This window comes from Crinia signifera, chromosome 1, assembly GCF_055691185.1.
Source record: "Crinia signifera chromosome 1, ASM5569118v1, whole genome shotgun sequence".
Classification (NCBI taxonomy): domain Eukaryota; kingdom Metazoa; phylum Chordata; class Amphibia; order Anura; family Myobatrachidae; genus Crinia; species Crinia signifera.
The window spans coordinates 45,294,057-45,317,321 of record NC_139217.1 but is presented as its reverse complement, the minus strand read 5'-3'; positions in this window follow the sequence as shown (position 1 = coordinate 45,317,321).

Sequence of the window (23,265 nt, the reverse complement as noted above, 5' to 3'; positions counted from 1 at the left end):
CCGGAGGGTGAAGAGAGTACAGAAGCTGATTGTTGTCATAGTGCACTTTTTACTTCACTGCTGCCTACATCTTCCCCACGTGTCAACAGTTCCTCATATCGACATGTCATCCATGTAGACATGATTTCCCACCTATTCTCTCTCTCTCTACCACAGTTTACTCTTCTACTACACCACTCCCTCCCTATTTCACATGGTTGCTATGGGCAACCAATCAGATACTATTTATTAACCTCTAGAAGATTCTAAATAAATAACAAGTAGATTCTGATTGGTTGCCCAGAGCAACATCCCATGTGAGAAAGTAGTGCATTTTGCCGAGTATTCAATTGTGGATGTTTTCGCATTTTTTATAGCACATTTTCGACCAGGCCTTTTCACCTTTTTTGGGGGTGAATCGTCAGGAGTGAAAACAGACCCGAAAGTGGTTAAAAATGCTCCCAAATTGGATCTACAGTAACGTGGCATTTACTGCAGTAATTCATGTGTAAATTCGACCTACAAAACGCTGAAAAGCAACATTTTTTCAGCTGTTGAAAAATGTGGCATCTAATTGAATACTCCCATGGGGGCAGATTTATTAAGCTTGGAGAAGAGATAAACTGGAGATAAAGCGGAGAAAAGGTAAAAGGAGATAAAGCACCAGCCAATCAGCTGTGTTTGAAAACGACAGTTGGGAGTTGATTGGCTGGTGCTTTATCTCCTTTTACCTTTTCTCCGCTTCATCTCCAGTTTATCTCTTCTCCAAGCTTAATAAATCTGCCCCACAGTCTGTTATTAAGATGGTGACAGTTCCGATGTCGACATTGTGAACATTGAGGTGCTGTCTTTATGTTGACATGGTTACTGTCTACCTTCTGCCTGGATACCTTATGCATCTGTTGGTGGTGCCTAACCAGAGGTCCAGGTTACCACTTTGCACATAGTTGTAATTGTCATTTTTTACTGAACATAATTCGGGGCTGAATTGCACACAGCTCTGACTGGAAGATTAAGATAAGCGGGAGCCAGTGGATTTTTTGAATACTCACCCCTCTGGCGATGACTGCTGCAGAACTGCAGAAATCTACAAGAAAATGGCCGCCTCACCTTCTCCCAAGAGATCCGCACATGCACATTTGATCTGTGCTTCTCTACTGCTCAGAATCTACAGTGCTGCACAGCAGAGAGGAGAGCGCGCGGCCGGTGGAGGCTACACACATAGGAGCCCTCCTCTCATAAAGCGCCCCTGGTGGTAGGATTGTGCATAGAGCATTCTGTGCCAGGTTGCAGTGCTTGGGGTCATTAAGCTGCCGATTTTCCACCATTTTAAATGCCTATATTTTATTTCAAATAAAAATAAAGAATTATGTAAAACCAGTGACCGAACTCCCAGTTGGAGTGTGTCTATGGCAGCTGTCTCTGCCAGATGTCACATATTATGCACTGTCTCTCTGAAGGCGCAGTAGGGCACGTTGTGTTAGGGGTCTCTGGTAACCCAGCACAGTATGTGGTCTACATTTCATATGTTTAACTCCGAGTGTAACCACAAATAACATCCACCCTGCAGAAGGTTGTTAACACGGCGTGTGCAGGATCAGTGACGGAGTGAAGTCTTGCAGCGAGTCTAGCTAGACCACATCTTCAGTAGCGTTACTAGGAACAAAAGCACGTACCAGCCACGTGGATGTAAAACCTTTATTTGCTGCTTCCCCTGACTCCAACACCTGACTGATGCAAAAGCATTGGAGACAAGAGATCATAGGAACTAAGGGCCTAATTGCAGACTGTGCATGTACAGTGAATATACTACACATGTGCTGAGGGTGGAAAAGGGGAGTGGCAACTAAAATGCAGACATGTCGCAGGCGTTTTTAGGGCGTGGATTTGGCGTTGGCTACGATCATGCATGTAGAGAAACACGGTGGTAGTGTAGCAGTCTGTGTGACCATATGGAAACCCTATGTATATACTTGTACAGTTGCGAATGAGCTGTGATGTGAATTGTGAATGCAGTTGCGTACATGGGGGGGGGGGGGGGGCAGTTGCTATGGGACCCACAGCTGAAGTAGGGTTGCCTTCATGTTATAATAATGTTTCCAATATAATGTTTCCAATGCTTTGGGACCTGCTGGACCCATGAATGGAAGGTGTGTCCATGCTATGTAGAGCAATGCGCGAGAGAGGGCCTCCCAACTCCCACCCCCACAGGGAGATACTGGGCTGGAAAATTGGGCCTGGGCTACCAAGATTTGGACAGTAAGGAGGTGTATATATCTGTTTATGGATGAGATTGATCAAATTATGGAGAGAGAAAGTGCCCATCAGCTTGTAAAAGATCATACACACATAGCGACTTGGTGTTCTGAGGGATCTAGGCTAGTCAGATCGCTCAGCACACATTTGGCTAGATCTTGACTACATATAGACAAGATCTGAGCCGGAGATGGTAAAACACACAGGGCCGCACATTGACATAGCTATGGGGCATACACGGAGCAATCCGTACTTAATGTCTATGCGATTTAGTCAGATGGCATCCTGTCTACCGCTGCAGTGCCACTCCTAGATGGGCCACGTGTGTGTGCCGCCCACTTGTGTCACTTAGCATAGTCGTCCATCTACCTCTGTGCAACCTTTTGGCCTAAAAACAATATTGTGAGGTGTGAGGTGTTCAGAATAGACGGAGTGAGTGGAAATGAATGTTATTGAGGTTAATAATAGCATATTAACAACTCCCCCCCAGTTCTGTGATTTTATGTTATGATTTAATAAAAAAAATACATATCCAAAACCAAAACACAAACGGGTGTTTTTGGAAAACCAATCCAGATCCAAAACCAAAACACAAAACATAAAAAGCGTCCGGTGCACATCTCTAGAATATTGATATGACGTGGGTCAGGGCGCCTATGCACATACAAAATACATGTGCCTATTAAGTTAAACTCACCAACTCAGACACGTTTACCCTCTGGAGAGTTCCCATTGGGTAGATGCAGCTGATCGTGATGTGGGGCTGGGCTCTTCTTGACACCAGGCCCCACCTCCTTGCACCCCAATGCCGGGAATCCCTGGTCAGTTAAGGAGCTGCGTGGGCAAGGTCATGGAAATCTTTGTGAATCGTGTTATCGCACTTCCTGTCCTGCCCGTTTCATTAGGAAGGGTGTCCTTGTGCTGAGAGTCCTTGGGTCTTACACCCTAAAATCTGAGGGTCCCTCAGATGTTCGCACCGGTCCAATTCCGTCCCCGATGGTGAGGGTCTGCACATGTGCATATGCGATAATGCATATGTGAGCAGTGAGCGCCTTTGGCAAATTTTTCGTTTGTCGGGGTGCTCGCTGCCTGATTGACAGGCAGTGGGTGTTTTGGGGGTAGCACACAGCATTTCATGGGCCTGTACACAAAACCGGTGAGCGTGCCCATAGAAATTCTTGGAAGACCCGAGCATACGCAGGCATGCCCCTGTCTGCTCAGGGCAGGTGGATGACGTCAGCCACCTGCCCCCAATTGGCCAATCTCTGTTCAAATAATAAGTACGTTCAGGCTCAATTTTTATAGCGAACAGAGGAAAAATCATTCTATGGGGAGTAACCATCAAAAGATTTTTCGGTACTTGTGTAGTTTCACGGCGGCAGCTTACGCTACATTTGGAACTAAAGGCCCATACACACTTGAAGATTTTCATAAACTCCACACAGTCATAGGCATTCATCCACACTTACACCACTTATCTATGAAATAATGACGCGTACAACTGAATTGGGCTTAAAGGGGACGGCTTATTTATTTTGAGCAGGGGCGGCCTATTTGAAACTAACTGAAATTTACGTCCCTGCTCTAACTAAGGTGGCGGGCAAAGAACGGCATGGCAATAAAACACATCAGCTGGTAAAATAAAAAAGTAATGAAAATAATAAACTCCGGATCCAAGGGCCTCCTGCCCTTTTTCCTAGGACCGGCCAACTGCCAGCGTCCTTGGCAACAGACAACTTTATATGCAGACTTTTCCCAAAGGGCCATCTGCCCTTAAGGCCAGGGGTTGACCTTCTGCCTCTGCCCCTGACCTCGCATATATCACTAAGGCAGAGCTCACCACTCTGCCCGAGCCAGAAAAATTGGGCCACCTGCCCTGACACACAAACTGTCCGCAAAAATTTTGCCTATCCGAAGTAAATGATTGTTAAGGACCAGATGTGGGCCCACCTGGATCGGTGATGCCCACATCTCGACACCAACCACCAGCTAAATGTAAATACCGCTAGAATTTAAACTACCGTTCTTTCCGCCATATCAGTTTGTCTACAAACTGACCCGCCACCACCACACTTCAAAACTCCTCTCACGCTAACCATCTAAACTTCTCAGGACGTCCATCATATCCTTGAAGAAACAAATCCATTCCCATCAAGGAGAGATGCAGTCCATCAGACCTATACAGGGTCTCGTCCCTTAAGGAAATGGCCTCATGCCAGATGACCATCCCACCTTCCGCAATGATTGCCCTGCCGACCACGGAGTTAATCCGTCTCCGAACAAGCTCAATGGCCCCTGGACTAAAGCATCTCTCCAGATCCTCCTAGGGATAATCTTCGACCAAAAGAATCTACGGAACGCCAATCCAGCATTAAATTCCTAATCCCAAAAGAATATTGAGACTGGAATTATGCGTGAGGTCGTTGCCCCCCAGGTAAGAGTGTATAATAAATAAAAATGGGGAAACTTTCCCGGGAATTCCCTTAATGGTGATTTTAGCATTCTATATTAAATTGAAGATGACTAATAGGAAGGTGATTCGGGTGACCTATTTTGAACCTAATTTTGAACCCATTAAATTATTGAAATTCTATTCTAAACTTATAATGAACAAATTTGGGAGGGGAGAGGGGGTGGGTCGCCCGATTTGACTTGAGGCAAAAACACAAATCTTTCACCAGCTGGCAAAAGCCAAATTTAAGACTGGTGATAACACAAAAATTCCTCAAGGCCCCCCAAACGCTAAAGCGCGTTTAAAGCGAGCGGCTACTCCTCAAATGGGCTCACTGGAGGATGTCGGCCCGATGTAACGCCTAAACGCACCAGACCGCCATCTCCCAAGTGTTCGTATGTCGACCTGGGACCAACCCGCCGCAGCAGCAGCCGAGGCGGCGCCGATACGGAATGAGTGTCCCGAAGTCGGCCAGAGAAAGACCCAGATGCAAAATACAGCGCCTGAAGACCGACCAAACTGAAATTTGGTAAGGGGCGACCCCTCCATGTGCATTAACCAGGCACGGGCTTTCATTATGTCAGTCTTGGAGCGCTGGATCCTGCACCATATACCTTCGTGGCGCAATTCAACGTGACAGAATATCATGGGAGATGCTGCCGTCCTGGTTGGGGACGCCAGTTCTCCCACTCCAAACGCCCCATGGATTCCCATGGTGAACGCCAGATTTGACGCAATAGACCGGCGTCAATTGGCCATCTCCTGTCCGGAAAAACCGGACGAGTTCGGGCCCACCCTTTCAGCATCCCAGGAAGGACAAAAGACTTTGGAATGTCTCCTGTCCCCCAAGACGCGAAAAGAATGAAAATACCAGTCAAGTAGCACCCGACCAAACTTCGGGATTTTCCCTCCCAGTACAGGTTCCAATCAAGGCAATAATAAGCTTTTCAGTGCTCTCACCTTCGCCCCCGTGTTCAAGGACAAATTCATTCCAGCGCTCCCATGAGGCCAGATACACCCTGAATGTCCCCGGTGCTAAGGACTGCAGGGCCAACTCTTCTCCCCTACAGTGCCACCTGCCATAAAAAAGATGGACACTGCTCACCATACTCCTGGGTGAAAGGCACAACTGCCTAAAACCTTTCATTCAAAAAGAGACAGTGTACCTGCTACCTCATTAAGCTCCCCGGCGTGCTTGGCTCACAATGTAATGTTGTTTGCCAAGCTTAGCATCACTATCCGAGCTAAAATGAGCAAAACCGGCAAGGATGTTGCCTTTTGGCGACTAATAGCGTGCACCACTCCTCGGTTGTCGCACCAAAAGACAATCTCCCTGTTACTCAATTCTCCGGCCCGAAATTCCACGGCTACCCCTATTGGAAATCTCTCCAACAACAGCATCTTCTTTAATTAAACCGCCTTGGACCCACTGCTCCGGCAGGCATCCGCGCACTGACGCTCACCATAGAATGCTCCATCACCCGTGGAACCCGCGGCATCCGTGTATAATTTCAACGCGGCATTTGCAACAGCTGGTGCTTGCCATATGCAGATACCAATAAAATTGGCCAGAAACATTTCCTACACCTTCAAAACTCTCTTTATTTCTGAAGACATGCGAAGGAAATTATACGGCCTACGTAAGCCCGCAGCTGCTCTCTGAAGTTTAAGACAATAGATTATTACCCATGGGTATCACTCTACATGCAATAAAGATTGGGCCTGTCTAAACGTTAACTTGGCCGGCGCCATTGCATAAAGTATTTTGCCATGTAGACGATGCACCTTATCCAACGGGAGTCTCCATACACCGGCCTCGGAATGAATTTCGATCCCTAGATAAACCAGGCACGTAGTAGGGCCTTCGGTTTTTCTTTACTCTGCTACAGGAACTCCGAAATCCCCAAACAATTTAATAGCAGATTCTAACAACCGTAAGCATAATTCAGAATCTGAAGGACCTACCAAACGAAAGTCGTCACTTCCCGCAAACCCCATTGCGAGAAAGTGCTGAAAGCTCAAAATTTGCACAAGATATAGAGCAACCCATGGGAAAACATTTAACTATATAAAAACCCCCTCCAATTTAAATCCCATGCATGTGAAGGCAGCCTTATTAAATGGCAGCAGCCTAAAAGTTGATTCAACAACCATCCTGCACATGAGGGTACTATTCCTTAAACTCCGAAAAATCATCAGAGCGTCTTCAAATAATAGGTAATTAACTGTGCATAACTCAACAGCGATGGCATCATGAACTGACGTCCCTCTAGGACATGAGAGTTGTTGAATCAGCCTAAACTTCCCCTGAACTTTCAGGTACCACCTCAACGGGGACAAAATCAGTCCCTCCACTGGCAGTGTGGCGATCGGGCCCGCCATGCGACCCAACCTACTTTGGCCTCTACCTTTTGTTTTATTGCAACAGGATGCCCCATGGCAGAACGTAAATTACCCCTAGACCCCTTGTTAATAGGGCCAGAAACAGGCAATTGAAAACCTACAGCAAACCCAGACTGCAGAAAATCTGCTGTCTCTCTATCCGGGTAACGTTCCAGCCATGGCAACATCCTGACCAACAATATTGTGGTTGGGGCTCTATCCAACGACAGATGCCGCTGGACCGTGGCTTTGCTTTACCGTGGACTGAGCCCCACCCCCGCCCCCAGTTGGTGGTTTCGTGCAATCCTTGATTGCATGCGATCCCCCGCCTCTGAAGCACAGGTGCCGAAAACGACACCGGTTTCCCAGATTACATTGGCCATTGTTAAACGCGAAACATTTTCCATGGCCAGGCTTGCCATTAACTCCCCTATTATTGTTATTATTAGGCCTATTACCGTACTGCCGGAACCAACCTTTCCCTACGGAAGCCTAGAAGGGTGTAGCTGATTCAGTAACTTCGACGTAAAGTTCTACGTCTTTTTTTTTTTTTTTTACCGAAATCAAACACCTCTCAGCCCTGTTGATTCCTTCTAAACTCCTGGTCATAGGTACGCCAGCCAGAAACCATGTACGTGGTGTATAGTTTATGAATCAGAAACTGGTATCTCGCCAGATTCACGTATTCATCAGGATGGCTCTCCAGATAACAGGCCGCAAAATAAGCATGCCCCTTATCCAGTTGTTGAAGGTACGAAAGGCCACCTCATTGGAGGAGCCCTTCTTCCTAGTCGCAAATAGAGCCTGCCTATCTTTGCTTGTTAAAGCAAAATATCCACATAACGGCTTTTTCAAATCCTATCCCGAGCCCTAGGCCCCAAATCCCGCTTCACGTCGGTGTTTGCGAAATCTGTATCGGATTCCACCGATACATTAGAGGAGCCCGAATTATGTGACCGATAAGTTCACGCCACTTTACGGGAAGAATATACAAACTCCGAACGGTTAGAGCCATGGTGGGGATAGAACCCATGACCTCAGCTCTGTGAGGCAGTAATGCTAACCATTACACCAGCCGTACTGCTCCTTCTGCTTTGAATGGCGCACGCCCCCATCGGAAAATGACATATCTTCCGATGAAGTGGACGCCAGTGAGGAATCATAATCCCTACACCTGCCCCTTCTTTTCCTGAATTTGGAGGACTTAGCCTGTTTCCCTGAAGCTGACGACGTCGAACCCCCTGATCCGTCATTATTTGACCTATCAGCACTATCACCGGCCCAATCGGGATCGTTAGAAGACTCACCCGAACTCGAACCAGTGTTGCCCCCAATGGCTCCTTCACCTCCTTGACGGCTTACAGGTGCTCTTTCCGTATTGCTCTGCGACGATCCCCGACCTGACGGTAAAGGGTTAGTAACATGCACAGGCAAATTGGAATACTATGTGATGCCGCTTCTACTGAATGCACAGGATGACCTGGATCTGTCCCATTTAATGCCGGCGCAATGACTCAGGCTATAATTTGGATAATGTAGCCACCGTGGTTGGTGATACTGAACCCACCTGGAGCAGTGATTACCAGGGGGGCCACAGCTGACACCACTGCAGCGCATACCCACGTCAATGCTGACAAATCAATGGTAACTAAATTACCGTTACCCCTTACTGCGTCTGCGTATGATCAACCAGCCCAAACCCTGGCCCGGGGTGTGACCACAACATTAGACTGGGCCCCGACCCTAGCAATCTCCTACTGTCCCTGGGCCTGCTTTTTGCATTATTATAAGACCCGCGATTGTTCATGTGAAGTGATTGTTCCTTTGTACGGCGCTGCGAAACCTTGTGGCGCCTTATAAATAAAATTATAATACTAATAATAATAAAAGCCGACGAATCCAAAGTGACAAAATTTTCATTTTGGCTATTCCCCCGTACTGCCTCAGCGTAGGATCTGCCCGTCCGAACTCCGGCCCGAGCCGTAGCCAAAACATTCGAATGGGCCCCATCCCTAGCCAACCTTCTCCAATCTCTGCGCCTGCTTTCTGCGTTACCAATGACAGGACCCATGCAACGCATAAAAGGCCTAATTGGCTTTATGTGTGATATCTTGCTGTTCCGTGCTGCGCAATATTGGTGCTGCACCCATCACCTGACCACTGCGCGACACATGAAGCTGGGTCTGTTGCCCACCACTGGGTGAAATATCACCTGTTATGCTATTGTCACTGGACTTCGAATCCCCAGTGGAGTACCATTTGATTGGCCACTCCACCTCATTGTATTAACTATTAAGGCCCAGTAATTCTATCTGCTGTGTCACCAGTGGCGCTGCAGGCTAACTATTGCCAGCAGCACATCTTTTACCAGCCTGGTGTCACTGGCTGACTATAGCCTGAAGCACCCTTCCTGACACAAGATGGTGCCGCAGGCTGATCATCGCCTGCAGCACCACTTATTATAATAGCTGTTTACCTGCGGCGGCCTATTCTAACATTAGCCGCCGCAGCATTGCCCCCAGTGCTCATTGGCACTGCACCCCCCCAAATGATTTGTTTGCCGGGTAGTCATGGGCAAGACGATTCATTGGAATGAGTTGAGCCGCACGGCTCAGCTCAGTAAAGTGTGTTGAGACAGTGACTCGGCTCTGGAGTCACGACTCATATGGAATTGCAGGCACAGGGAGACAGTGCACGGCTCACAGCACACTCAGGGACTTGCAGAGTCTCTGTCCCTCAGTGTGGCCCTTATTCTGGTTGGTGCGGTCAGAGCCGCACACGGGGCTCCGACCGCACAAACCAAGGGCCGCCCACCCGACGGATCGCCACTGCCGTCCGTACACGGACGGCTGGCGATCCGCATCAAAATGGTGGAGGCGTACGCCTCCACCATGGTGGGAGCTGCCCCCTGCCTTCGATGGTCGTCGACCATCGAAGGCAGGGCCGCACGCCGCGGCAGCCCCGCAAGCTGAGACCACACGGACAATCGTCCGTGTGGTAGCTTGTATGGGGGCTGAAAGCTGACATCCGGCGACGTCAGCTTTCCGCCCCCATGTCATGGTAATGAGGGCGTCATGCCCTCATTACCATGCATACGCCCCGCGTTTGCATGGGAACGCCCATGAAACGCGGGGCGTACACATAGGGAAATGAGGGGATGAAGCCCCTCACGCCCCTATACGCCCCCTTTGCGGCGGACGAAATCCGTCTGCGGCGAAGGGGGCTGCACATGCGCAGAATGGCCTCTGCGCATGTGCAGTGGCAAAACATCGGCGGTACGGCCGCACGCGGGCCGTACCGTGCCGATTAGAATAAGGGCCTGTGTGCTGTGTGCCAGCAGACAGGAAGTTAGTCAGTGGCTGGGCTCATGAGTAGTGTGGAATTGCAGGCACAGAGGGCCTCATTTTGGCCCATTCCCCCCGACAAAATCCTTCCCAGATGGGCAAAACCACGTGCACTGCAGGGGGGGCAGATGCAACACGCGCAGAGAGAACCAGACCCGGGCGAGTAATTTTGTTTCTGTGCAGGGAAAATACTGACTTCTTTATTTTTACACTGCAATATAGATCTCACTTTGAAGTAAAACCCCACCAAAATCTAATTCTCTCCGCACATGCCACATCCGCCCCACCCGCAGCGCAAACGGCCCCGCCCATCCAAGAAGGACCCCGCCAGAAAGAATGAACCAAAACAAGGCCCAGAGAGACAGTGCACGGCTCACAGCACACTCAGGGACTTGCAGAGTCGCTGTCCCTCAGTGTGTGCTGTGTGCCGGCAGACAGGAAGTTAGTCAGTGGCTGGGCTCATGAGTAGTGTGGAATTGCAGGCACAGGGAGACAGTGCACGGCTCACAGCACACTCAGGGAGTAGCAGAGTCTCTGTCCCTCAGTGTGTGCTGTGTGCCGGCAGACAGGAAGTTAGTCAGTGGCTGGCTAACATTTGAAGTAATCACCTCAGCATGCGCCCCATATCTAGCGGGAGCCCCTCCTGACCGTTTGGGCCTAACAGCAGACATACATCACAACACAAAATAAAATGAAAATGAGGAGATAAGAAGAGGATAGAAGGAATAGAGAAAAAGACTTAGAAATAAGAATGGAGTAGTAGAAAACAAGAAGAGAATAGATAAAAGCTAAATGCTTTAACATTTCTTTGAAAGTCTTAGCTCTTAACAATCCAACGATTCCAGAAGAAAGAGGCAGAATTTTCTGGAAGCAGGATCATCTATCCATCAATCCACGCCTCTGACTTCAATCCAGCCTATCAATGATCTACATGCAAATCAGCCACCTGCCAATCAAGCAAGCCAAGCCCCCCAGCCCGACTCCAGTGTGCAAGCTAAGGATTCCTGCCATAGGCCCTTACTCTGTTTCGAGCGGTACGGCCCGCGTGCGGCCGTACCGCCGATGTTTTCCGTCTGCACATGCGCAGAGGTCAATCTGCGCATGTGCAGGCGAATTCGCCGCACATAACGTTAGTACGCCGCAAAGGGGGCGTATAGGGGAGTGAGGGGCTTCATGCCCTCATTTCCCTATGTATACGCCCCGCGTTTCATGGGCGTTCCCATGCAAACGCGGGGCGTACGCATGGTAATGAGGGCATGACGCAACTCATGGGGGCGGAAAGCTGACGTCGCCGGATGTCAGCTTTCAGCCCCCATACAAGCTACCACACGGACGATTGTCCGTGTGGTCTCAGCTTGCGGGAGCTGCCGGGGCGTGCGGACCTGCCTTCGATGGTCGACGACCATCGAATGCAGGGGGCAGCTCCCACCATGGTGGAGGCGTACGCCTCCACCATTTTTATGCGGATCGCCAGCCGTCCGTGTACGGACGGCCGTGGCGATCCGTAGGGTGGGCGGGGATTGGTTTGTGCGGCCGGAGCCCCGTGTGCGGCTCTGGCCGCACCAACCAGAATAAGGGCCATTGCCTGGTGAGTTTATGCTGCTTTCAGCCAGACAAGCTGTCTTCTACAGTCTTTTCAAAAGACTTTGCCAAAATCTCTGAAAGATATATTTGTCACCAAAGTAGTGCGTATACACTGAGCTATTTTCCCCAAAGAGCAAGAGATTTTCAGGAGGCGAAAGACTTTGCTGAAAATCTTTCATATAAAAGGCTATTTACATAATGGGCGGTGTTTGTATTCCAAGGGTGGGAGCAGGGGCCATTTTATTCAGTGCATTTCTGTTCTAGGGGCCTGATTCAGAACTGATTGCTGGTCTGTGTATATTCGGAGCCCAGCAAACAGGTAAACGCTACCTGACTCTGCTCCGACTGGGCAAAATCCCGCCGATGTGCACAACTACCATTTAATTTGCCACCGTGCACGTAGGGAGAAATCCATTCACCTTCCCCAGCGATGCGGACGGAGGCGGAACCAGTGGCGTAACTATATAATTTGCGCCCCCCCCACCGCACTTTTTTCGGCGCCCCCCTCCCCTCCCCTGCCCATACCTGACAGAGTGCCCGGCTGCATCTGCGGTCACTGTCCCGTCCAGTCTCTCCCGGCACCGGCTCCTGCTGATAATGAAAAGTGACTCTTAGAAAAATGGCTGCCAAAACTGTCTGCAATTTGGGGGCAGCTATTTTCTAAGTGTCAGTTTTTATTATCAGCAGGAGCCGGCACTGGGAGCGAGTGACGGGACAGTGACCGCAGATGCGGCCGGGCAGAGTAGACAGCAGCGCAGCAGGTAACTAAAGCCCCGCAGCCCCCCCCCCCCCCCCGGCACCCATAGTTACTCTGCGCCTCCCCGCCACGGCGGGGGCTGCGGAGGCATAGTTACGCCACTGGGCGGAACCATTCCACCTGAAACTGATGGAACGCACTTCCGCCCAGTTCCTGCTCACTTTAACCCTGGTGGGCAGTGGTGCCCATAATATATACATTGCTGGCCTGTGTCAACAATGTATATATTACTGGCTTGTAAGTAACATTGGTGGGCAGTGATGCCACTAAAATATACATTGCTGGCATGTGCCAGCAATGTATATATTACTGTCTAATTCATAATTATTTGTGGGCAGCAAGCAAATTAATAATCACTGGTGCCCAGTGGTGCCAATAATATATACATTGCTGGCCTGTGCCAGCAATGTATATATTACTGGCTTATAAGTAACATTACATTGGTGGCAAGTGGTGCCAGCAATATATACATTGCTGGCATATGCCAGCAATGTATATATTACTGCCTTAAAAATGTAACATTGGTGCCCAGTGGTGCTAGCAATATATACATTGCTGGCATATGCCAGCAATGTATATATTACTGCCTTAAAAATGTAACATTGGTGCCCAGTGGTGCTAGCAATATATACATTGCTGGCATATGCCAGCAATGTATATATTACTGCTTTAAACATAAAACATTGGTGGCCAGCAGTGCCCCCTGCTCTCAGTGCTCTGTGTTAAGCATAGCAGGGGGGGCGGGGCCAGCAGAGAGTATTGCCGGGTGAGGGAGAAGTGCTCCGTGGTGAGCAGGAGGGCGGGACAAGCAGACAGGCAGGGACTCGGAGCAGGATGCATGGAGCCGGCGCAGCAGCACTTGGACAGGGTGAGTATTATGACAGGCGGGGGCGGGGGGCGGGGCGGCGGGGCGGGGCGGTCCGCAGGGCTGAAAGTGGTTAATCTTTCAGCCCGGCAGGCGTACACACATGGCGATGATGGATGAAAAACCATCCATCATCGCCACATCTGCTGGTAAAACCAGCAGATGAACCACTTTCCTAGCGATGATGCGGGAGCGCGCATCATCGCTAGTCGGCAATCTCCGGGGTATACACACTGGGCGATTTTCGGCCGAAAATCGCTCAAAACTGCTGTTTTGAGCGATTTTCAGCTGAAAATCGTCAAGTGTGTATGGGCCTTTAGTTATTAGCGTAGCCCAACGGCTGCCTTATTTGTGTAGTTATCAGCGTAGCTTAGGCTTCCACCGTGAAACTACACAAGTAACTACCATACTGTTGCTAGGAACTCCAGGCGTCCCTGGCAATCCTAGTGAGCGCCTCTCACACAGCGCTGGTGCTCACATGATCCGACAGAGAAGCGCGCCATCTGTCTGAGATGCTCCTGTGTCTGAGTAGCTATTGCGGCAAGGTACAGCAACCCTGCCGAAAGGGTTGTGGGTTCGGTAGCGCGTGCCTCTCCTGTACAAAGAGAGGATGCGAACGCAAGTGCGTCTCATGCACAATAAAGGAGGCATTTGCCAGTGCTCCATGTTACATACTGGCAAATGCCTCCATTTGATACCCCCACTATCCACGTCAGCCTGAAGCATGAGGGGACGCGATACGCGTCCTCCCGACCTTTTCATACCCCACTATCCACGTCGGCGTGGAGTTGATTTCATAAAGTGTGGCAAGCGCAGCGAGCCACCGAGCCCGAAGCGTGGCAAGCGCAGCGTGCCCCCGCGAGGGGACGCGGATTACTTCACATGTGTTCCACGTCCCCTCATGGGGCTCACTGCACTAGCCACATTTCGGGCTCGGTGGCTCGCTGCGCTCGCCACACTTTATACAGTCAACTCCACGGCGATGTGGATAGTGGGGGTATGAAAAGGTCGGGAGGACGCGTACCGCATCCCCTCGCGGGACTCACTGCGTACTTCTACCCTCACCCACTCCTCATAGACCCTCGAATCGCAGTATTTGACTGGGGTAGACAGCTTGATGATGTCAAGCTAAGTCCATGACCCCCTCCCCGAAGTTTACAGTCTTCTCTTTGGGCTTCACCTGCAGAAGAGATATAGAAAGTAGGTAAGTATGATAAAACGCAACCCTGTTAAAATGATGAAAATGGCCTCCTGCAACTGGAACCAAATTACTATAAACAATGCAAATTCTGGTGAGTTCTGCATCAAGTTTTCCTAGCTACAGTACGTAAAAGAAAAAGATAAAGCGGAGATGATCCTCATAGTAACTTATTAGTAGAGATGTGCACCAGGGACTTTTTGTGTTTTGGATCTTTTTTTATTCACGCCCACTTATGGGCCAATTCAGACCTGCTTGTTAGGCTGCATATACTGCCTGCCCAGCGTGCAGGTTACCGCCGCCCTGGCAAACACACACTCCCCCCGCCTCCCGTATCCCCTCACTACGCTGCAAGTAGACATGCATGCTTACATATCCGCTCGCATGCGCCCCCACAGAGGAAAAATCGGTACTTGTGTAGTTTCACGGTGGCAACTGCAAGAGGCTTGCCCACCTTTACAGGGGGGGGGGGGGGGCAGGAGGGGGGCCAGATTGTTAGGAGCCTCCTGGCCATTCTGGGAGGGTAGGCAAGTATGCTTTATATTCCCAAACGTTCCATATTGATCAGTATAGCTTTTTATTTTGAAAAATTACAGTTGCGGTGATGACCTAAGTTAGAGCAACCAAACTGCTCTTTCTGATAATTAACGAGCCACAAAACGACACTATTTCATGAGACTATCTGGAAAATAATCTGTAAACTTTCTGGATTTTTAATACATATCTTCAGTACCTAGGAAGGAAGTTGTGGTGACTAGAGGCCAAGTTTCATTATGATAGCCTAGTACCAAGTAAACAACATGCATTTTTTGAAAATCATTAAATATATCCATCTATCTCTCTATTTATCCATCCATCCAGTGGCACGGCTATAATTCTGGTGCCTCCCCTGGTCTTTGTAAGGTGCCGCCGCGCCACATGTCCTGCTAGTTGGATTCCACCCTCCAGCCGCTGCCATCGCCATGAGTCTGTGGCACCTGCTGCCATAAAATATGTCCATCCCAAAATATCTCTAGCACCCTAATAACTGTACCCTGTGAGGCGGTGGCCATTTTGGGAGGGGCATTTTCAATGGGGGCAGGCGCAGCGGGAGGCAGACAAGTATCTGCATTTCCCAAAAGGGGTCTAGCAGATCCCCAGTACTCACATGCCACCCAGCACCTACAAGAGCATCTAATATATATTTCTATTTACCTATCTATCCATCTTTGCATGACTGTTTGGATACCTCCCAACTGTTTCCCCAGGATTGCCTGCTGCCCCGTGGTGGGGGGCAGTTGGGGGTGCTCACACCACTGCTCACCACTGCTCTGCAACAGGGCAACATGTAATCAATGAGGTATTAAACGCTGTGAATGTTCTCCAAGGCTCCACCCCGTTTTTTGGCCAAGGGTCCTGATTCACTGGCCAGCAATGTTGGGAGGTACGTGTGTGTGTGTGGTATTGTTGTGTGTTTGCTGTTTATGTTTGCTCTTGATAATGATGATTATGAATGCTGTTTTACAATGACTATTTCTCTACCGTCCAATGGGATACTGGGTTATACTATGGGGATAGAGATCCTCCGCAGGAGAGACAGGCACATTAAAGCTTTCAGTGTGGGTGCACTGGCTCATCCCCTCTATCTCCCTCCACTAGTCAGTTTAGAAAAATGTGCCTAAGGAGAGGCAGTGCTTTCTGGATGCTCCAGACTTTTTCTTAAAATTTTATTTAGTTTATTATTTTGGGGCGCTGCTTTGACCAGGCAGCTGTCCTACTTCGAGGGTGTCAGGGGTAGGGTCAGTCCCGACCTCTTAAGGTGCAGAGCTGACCCTGCTGCAGGATAATCTGTCCTGAGTGGGGCCTGTCACCGCACAGCATTGCGCTGTAGCGAGCAGGCCCCCCAGCTGCCGCACACCCCCTGACTGGTCCGAAGACGTCTGTGGTGAGTAAAGGTTGGGGGTCCCACAAGGGGACACCCCAAACCGTTCCGTGCGGCAAGATGGCGGCGGCAGTAGCGGCGGCCCTCTCGCAGGGACCGCGCGACCCCCCCTCATCACACTGGCATAGGGTGATGCCGCTGGACCACCAGGGATGCCCAGGGCGTTTTTTAAGCATTTTTATGTGAAAAGCGCTTCTTATGCCAGTTTAAATATACTGGAAGCGCCAGCTCCGTGTAAAGGGGGCGGGGCTTCGCTCAGAGCGGGACCAGGCTCTGCTGGGCGCACCCTGTCTCTGCTTCCTGCTTCTTCACGCATCCAGAGGTCGCCATTACAGCTCCTCAGCAGCGTGGTGGATTTGATCCTTTGCAGCAGCGGCAGAGACAGCAAGTTATAACAGCGCAGCAGCGTTGCTTAGCTGTGTTATTTACACTGTGTATGACATATCACTGTGTGTTTTGTGAGTTACCAGCTCACTCAAATCCGTGAGTTAAGGTTTAGGGTGTACTGGTCTCCTCATATTGCTCTGAGTCTACCCCACTGGCTAGTTAACCACTTGTACACACACCATAGTCTCTAATACAGAGGTGCATTACACTTATACTGTGTAGAGTTACAGTACATAGGTGTGGGTGTTGTGTGTGCGTGTGTGCGCTGCTGGGGGTGTCCTGTTGCTTCATCATGGTGAAAAAGTTAACATGCATGGTGTGCAGCACAAAGTTTATTCCAGGTTACCTGTGAGCCGTGTATGCTGCCACAGCCCAGTGGTGTAACCACTCAGGTCAGTGGGGTGCCCCCACAACTTGTGGATGGGTCACAGGCTGATAGTCAAGAGCCTGCCTGGGCCAGCAGCATAAAGACGCTGATGGACTCTGTTGCTTCCCAGCTCTCTGCAAATACACAGCAGACGCAGAGGGTGCAAAGGGAATTAGCCATGTTGTCTGCCGGGGTTGATATTCTCACCCCTCCCCCTGCTCAGCCTCCAAAGCAGCCTGCTACTGCAGTGGCCCCTGACTCTGATGATGATGATGACATCCTTGAAGTGGGAGAGGGGGCAAATGAACAGGATACTGTTCAGGAGCAGTCTTTAGTTCATGGTTCTGAGGCTTTAATTAAGGCCATTAGGGAAGTGTTAGAGCTTCCTATGGAGGAACCCTCTGAGGGAGATTCCTTTTTCATGACCCAGAGAAAACAGCCGATGTATTTCCCAGAACAGGGTGAATTAGAAAGTGTTTTAAAAGGTGCTTGGCAGAACCCTGAAAAGAGGTTCCAGCTTTCAAAGAGGTTTACAAATGCGTATCCCTTTGATCCTGTTGGTAGGAAGAAGTGGGAGGAACCGCCAGCGGTGGATTCCTCTGTTTCCCGCCTTTCAAAGAAGGTGCTGTTACCAGTTCCTGGGGTGTCTACCCTCAAGGATGGTGCAGATAGGAGACTTGAAGTCTATGTTCACGGCCAGTGGGGCTTCACAACGCCCGGTATTGGCCAGTTGCTGGATGGCTAAGGCCATTTATACTTGGTCCACGCAGATCCAAGAGGGTTTGTTGGGGGACATGTCCGTGGCTCAGATAGGTGAAAACCTGCGTCACATTCAGGACACGACACGGGTGCTTTGTGAGGCACTGAAGGAATTGGGCGCTATAAACGCGCGGAATTCTGCAATGGCCGTGTCGGCTAGGCGGGCTCTTTGGTTGCGCCAGTGGGTGGCTGATGTGGATTCCAAGAAGAGTGTGGAAAGCATACCTTTCACAGGGGAGAGGCTCTTTGGTAGACTGGATTTCTAAGGCTACTGCAGGGAAATCCACGTTCCTCCCATCAGCACCCACTCCGGCAAAACGCCCGTTCACTGGTCCCTCCCAGCAGTCCTTTCGTGGGTCCAAGTTCCGCCCTAAGGCCAGAGGCGCCTCTAATGCTAGCAGAGGCACTAGAGGGAAATTCAGAAAGCCAAACCCCTCAGGTCATCAGGACCGTTCCACCGCCCCTGCCGCTTCCAAGCCGGCAGCATGACGGGGTGCACCCACCACGAGACTGTCTCGAGGTGGGGGCCAGGCTGTTACACTTCAGCAAGGTGTGGGACGCCTCGTGCCTAGATTCCTGGGCCAGGAGTCTTATTTCGCTAGGTTACAGGCTGGAGTTTGCCAGGCCCCCTCCTCGACGCTACTTCAAGTCAGCCCTCCCAGCCTCAGTGGAGGATCAGTTGCTCCTTCAGGGAGCAATTCACAAGCTCCTCCTGTCCAAAGTGATCCTACCTGTACCAATACAGGAGCAAGGCCAAGGTTACTATTCAAACCTGTTCCTTGTCCCCAAACCGGACGGTTCAGTAAGGCCCATTTTGAATCTGAAGTCGCTGAACCCCTTTCTGCAGGTGTTCAAATTCAAAATGGAGTCGCTCAGGTCAGTGATTGCCTCCCTGGAAAAAGGGGAATTTCTGGCCTCTGTAGACGTCAAGGACACCTATTTACACGTCCCAATTTGGCCTCCCCATCAAGTCTTTCTAAGATTTGCGGTGGGAAACAGCCATTACCAGTTTCAGGCGCTACCCTTCGGGCTGTCAACTGCCCCGCGCGTCTTTACCAAGCTCATGGCAGAAATGATGGTCCTTCTCAGGCTCCAGCCGGTGAATGTCATACCCTACCTGGACGATCTGCTGATCAAGGCAGGATCAGAGGAGGCCCTGAGAAGCGCGTTAAATCTGAATACGCAGGTGTTGAGAGACCACGGGTGGATTTTAAACATACCAAAATCCTCGTTGCTCCCGAGCCGGAGAATGGTGTTCCTGGGTATGACTCTGGACACGATGGAGCAGAAGGTGTTCCTGCCGGCCGAAAAGGCTTCAGCTTTACAGGAATTGGTAAGAGAGGTCCTATCAAACCCTTGGGTCTCGGTGCACCTCTGCCTGAGGCTCTTGGGCAAGATGGCTGCTTCATTCGAAGCCATCCAGTATGCCAGGTTCCACTCCAGGACTTTTCAACTGGATATCCTCACGAAATGGTCAGGATCCCCCCGGCAAATGCACAGGAGGATTTGCCTGTCTGCGCAGACCAAACTTTCCCTGCAGTGGTGGCTAGATTCGCCAAATCTATTGGCGGGTCACTGCTTCCAGATACAGGACTGGCTTCTGATTACCACAGATGCCAGTCTCAGAGGCTGGGGAGCCGTGATACAGGGAGTCCGCCTGCAAGGCCGTTGGTCTCCGATGGAATCCATGCTGCATATAAACAACCTCGAACTGAGGGCTGTTCACCATGCCCTATTACAGGCGGAGCCTATGCTGCAGGGCGGTACAAGTCCAGTCGGACAATGCAACTATGGTTGCCTACATCAACCGCCAAGGAGGGACAAGGAGCATGCCCTGTATGAGGGAAACCACCAGGATATTCTCCTGGGCGGAATGCCATGTAAAAGCCCTGTCGGCCATCTTTATACTAGGAGTTGACAACTGGGAGGCGGATTTCCTCAGTCGTCATGATCTCCACCCCGGGGAGTGGGGATTTCACCCTCAGGTGTTCCAGGACCTGGTAGATCTTTGGAGGCTCCCTCAGATCGACCTTATGGCCTCACGGTTGAACCAAAAGCTGGACAGGTACTGTGCCCGGACCAGGGATCCAGGGGCAACAGCAGTAGATGCCCTGACTTGGACGTGGGATTTTCAGCTGGTGTACCTGTTCCCACCGCTCCCGTTGCTGGCACGGGTGCTAAAGAGGATTCAACACCAGAGAGTAGAAGCCATTCTAGTGGCTCCAGACTGGCCTCGAAGGGCCTGGTACAGGGACATTCAGGCCATGCAGGTAGAAGACCCGTGGCGTCTTCCTCTAAGAAAAGATCTTCTCCTCCAGGGTCCGTTTGTCTTTCAGGACTTACTGCGGCTGCGTTTAACGGCCTGGAGGTTGAGCGCCAGATATTAGGCCTCAAGGGACTACATCTCTCTGTAATTACAACCATGACGCGTGCCAGGAAACCAGTCACGGCTTCTCACTACCATGTGATATGGAAGAAGTACATAGCCTGGTGTGAGAAAAATGCTTTGCCACCAGCTGTATTTCGTCTTACCAATCTGTTAAGATTCCTTCAAGCCGGTTCAGACTTGGGCCTCCGGTTGGGGTCCTTGAAGGTACAGATCTCAGCTCTGTCAGTATTTTTTCAGAAGAAACTGGCGCTGTTGCCGGAGGTCCACACCTTCCTGCAAGGGGTGCTGAGGATTCAGCCTCCCTTTGTACCACCCACCACGCCTTGGGACTTGGATGTGGTCCTCACCTTCCTTAAGTCCTCTTGGTTCGTTCCTTTGGAACAATCAGAGTTGAAACATCTTACTTGGAAGACTGTTGTCCTGCTGGCCTTAGCCTCAGCCAGGCGGGTGTCTGAGCTTGGGGCATTGTCTTGTAAAAGCCCTTACCTGGTATTCCACGAGGATCGGGCAGAACTCAGGACCAGGCTGCAGTTTCTGCCAAAGGTTGTGTCCGCATTCCACCTGAACCAACCTATTGTGGTTCCTTCCAGCGCGGTACATCCTGATATCCCTCTCTCTTTAGATGTGGTACATACCCTCAAGGCGTATGTTAAACGTACGGCTAGAATCCGGAAGTCGGATAGTTTGTTTGTATTGTATGATGCGCAAAAGAAGGGCTCTCCTGCATCTACAAGGACCATAGCCCGGTGGATTCGATGCACGATACAACAGTCCTATGCATCGGCTGGGTTGTCCCTTCCTGCAGCGTTGAAGGCCCATTCCACCAGATATGTTGGGACTTCTTGGGCGGCTGCCCGAGGGGTTTCGGCTCTGCAGCTGTGCAGGGCCGCAACTTGGTCAGGGAGTAACACCTTTGTCAAGTTTTACAGATTTGACACTCTGGCCAGGGAGGATTCCCAGTTCGGACAAGCGGTTCTACAGCAAACTCCGCACGTTCCCGCCCGTTCTGGTAGCTTTAGGACCTCCCCATAGTATAACCCAGTATCCCATTGGACGGTAGAGAAAATAGGATTTTGGGTACCTACCGGTAAATCCTTTTCTCGTAGTCCATATGGGATACTGGGAGCCCGCCTCTGTGCGGATTTCTGCTGTAACGACACTGTTACTAACACGGTTAGGGCTTGTTGCCTTGTTGTCATATATTGACCTTCTTCAAGGACTGTGGTGAACTCAGAAGTTGTTATGATTCACCTCTTTTGTTATTTTATGTTTATTATTTTGGTTTGGGTGTGCTGTGAGAATCTCACCACGTTATTGTTCACATACCTCCTCACATAGCTCTCCTTCGGCACAGTTTTTCATTAACTGACTAGTGGAGGGAGATAGAGGGGAGGAGCCAGTGCACCCACACTGAAAGCTTTAATGTGCCTGTCTCTCCTGCGGAGGATCTCTATCCCCATAGTATAACCCAGTATCCCATATGGACTACGAGAAAAGGATTTACCGGTAGGTACCCAAAATCCTATTTTCACAACTTCCTTCTGAGTTTACAGTGAGACTATATATATATATATATATATATATATATATATATATATATATATATATACATGTTTAACTGTGTATATATATATATATATATATATATATATATATATGTGTGTGTGTGTGTGTGTGTGTGTGTGTGTTTAACTGTTTGCATGCATTTATAATATTTGTTGAAGGCATGTACAGTAATATGCACTGGAAATAAACGTGACTGGATGGATTGCTGAAGACATTCAGAGTCAGAATAACAATGGGGTGGACAGAGCTGCAGCTCCAGGCCTCCACATACAAAAAGGCCCGTCACCATGACAGCATGGCGATCAGCAGGCAGGCACCAGCTGGCCACATGATTGGCCATAAATCATAGGTATTACAATGGCATTCCTACTTTACACATTTATACAATTACTGTACTTTTATATATTTAGGGAGACACTGGGGCGAATAGTGTATGGGTTCCACATGCCTACATTGCTCTAGCCTCACCTCCATCACTTTTCATATTGGGCCCTTGAACATGGTCAACTCCAGACCCATTAGGCCCTTAATCAAGCCCTGATGACAACGACATCTGCCTGAAGGAAGCCTGGCACCTCGACACCTGAGCATGGCATAAAATAGCCATATTCCCATAGCAATGTCTATGCGAGTTTACGTAGGTGTGGAATCCCAGCTGACCTCAGTTGTTAATGCCATTCCCTATAAATGATTACTTTTTAAAAATAAAAGATCACCGATGTGTTTCGCTGTCTTCAGCCCAGCTTTTTTCAAGGTCCTTGAAAAAGCTGGGATACAGACAGCGAAACGCGTTGGTGCAGGAAAGCAACCAGCCAGTCCTTATTTCCTATTGATGCTACATTCCACCTTTGGACTTCCAAATCTGCCGATTCCAACCACATCATAGAGAGGACAATTGGGCCACAGCATCCAGTCCACAGATCTTTCTCCAGCGGTCTTTCTCTTACCATGCCACTAAAAACCACCGTGCAATCGTGAGGACATTGGACGGTGGATTACAGGAAACCAGCATTCCTCCAGTGGTGAGATCATCTCCAATTTACACATTTCAGGTGAAAC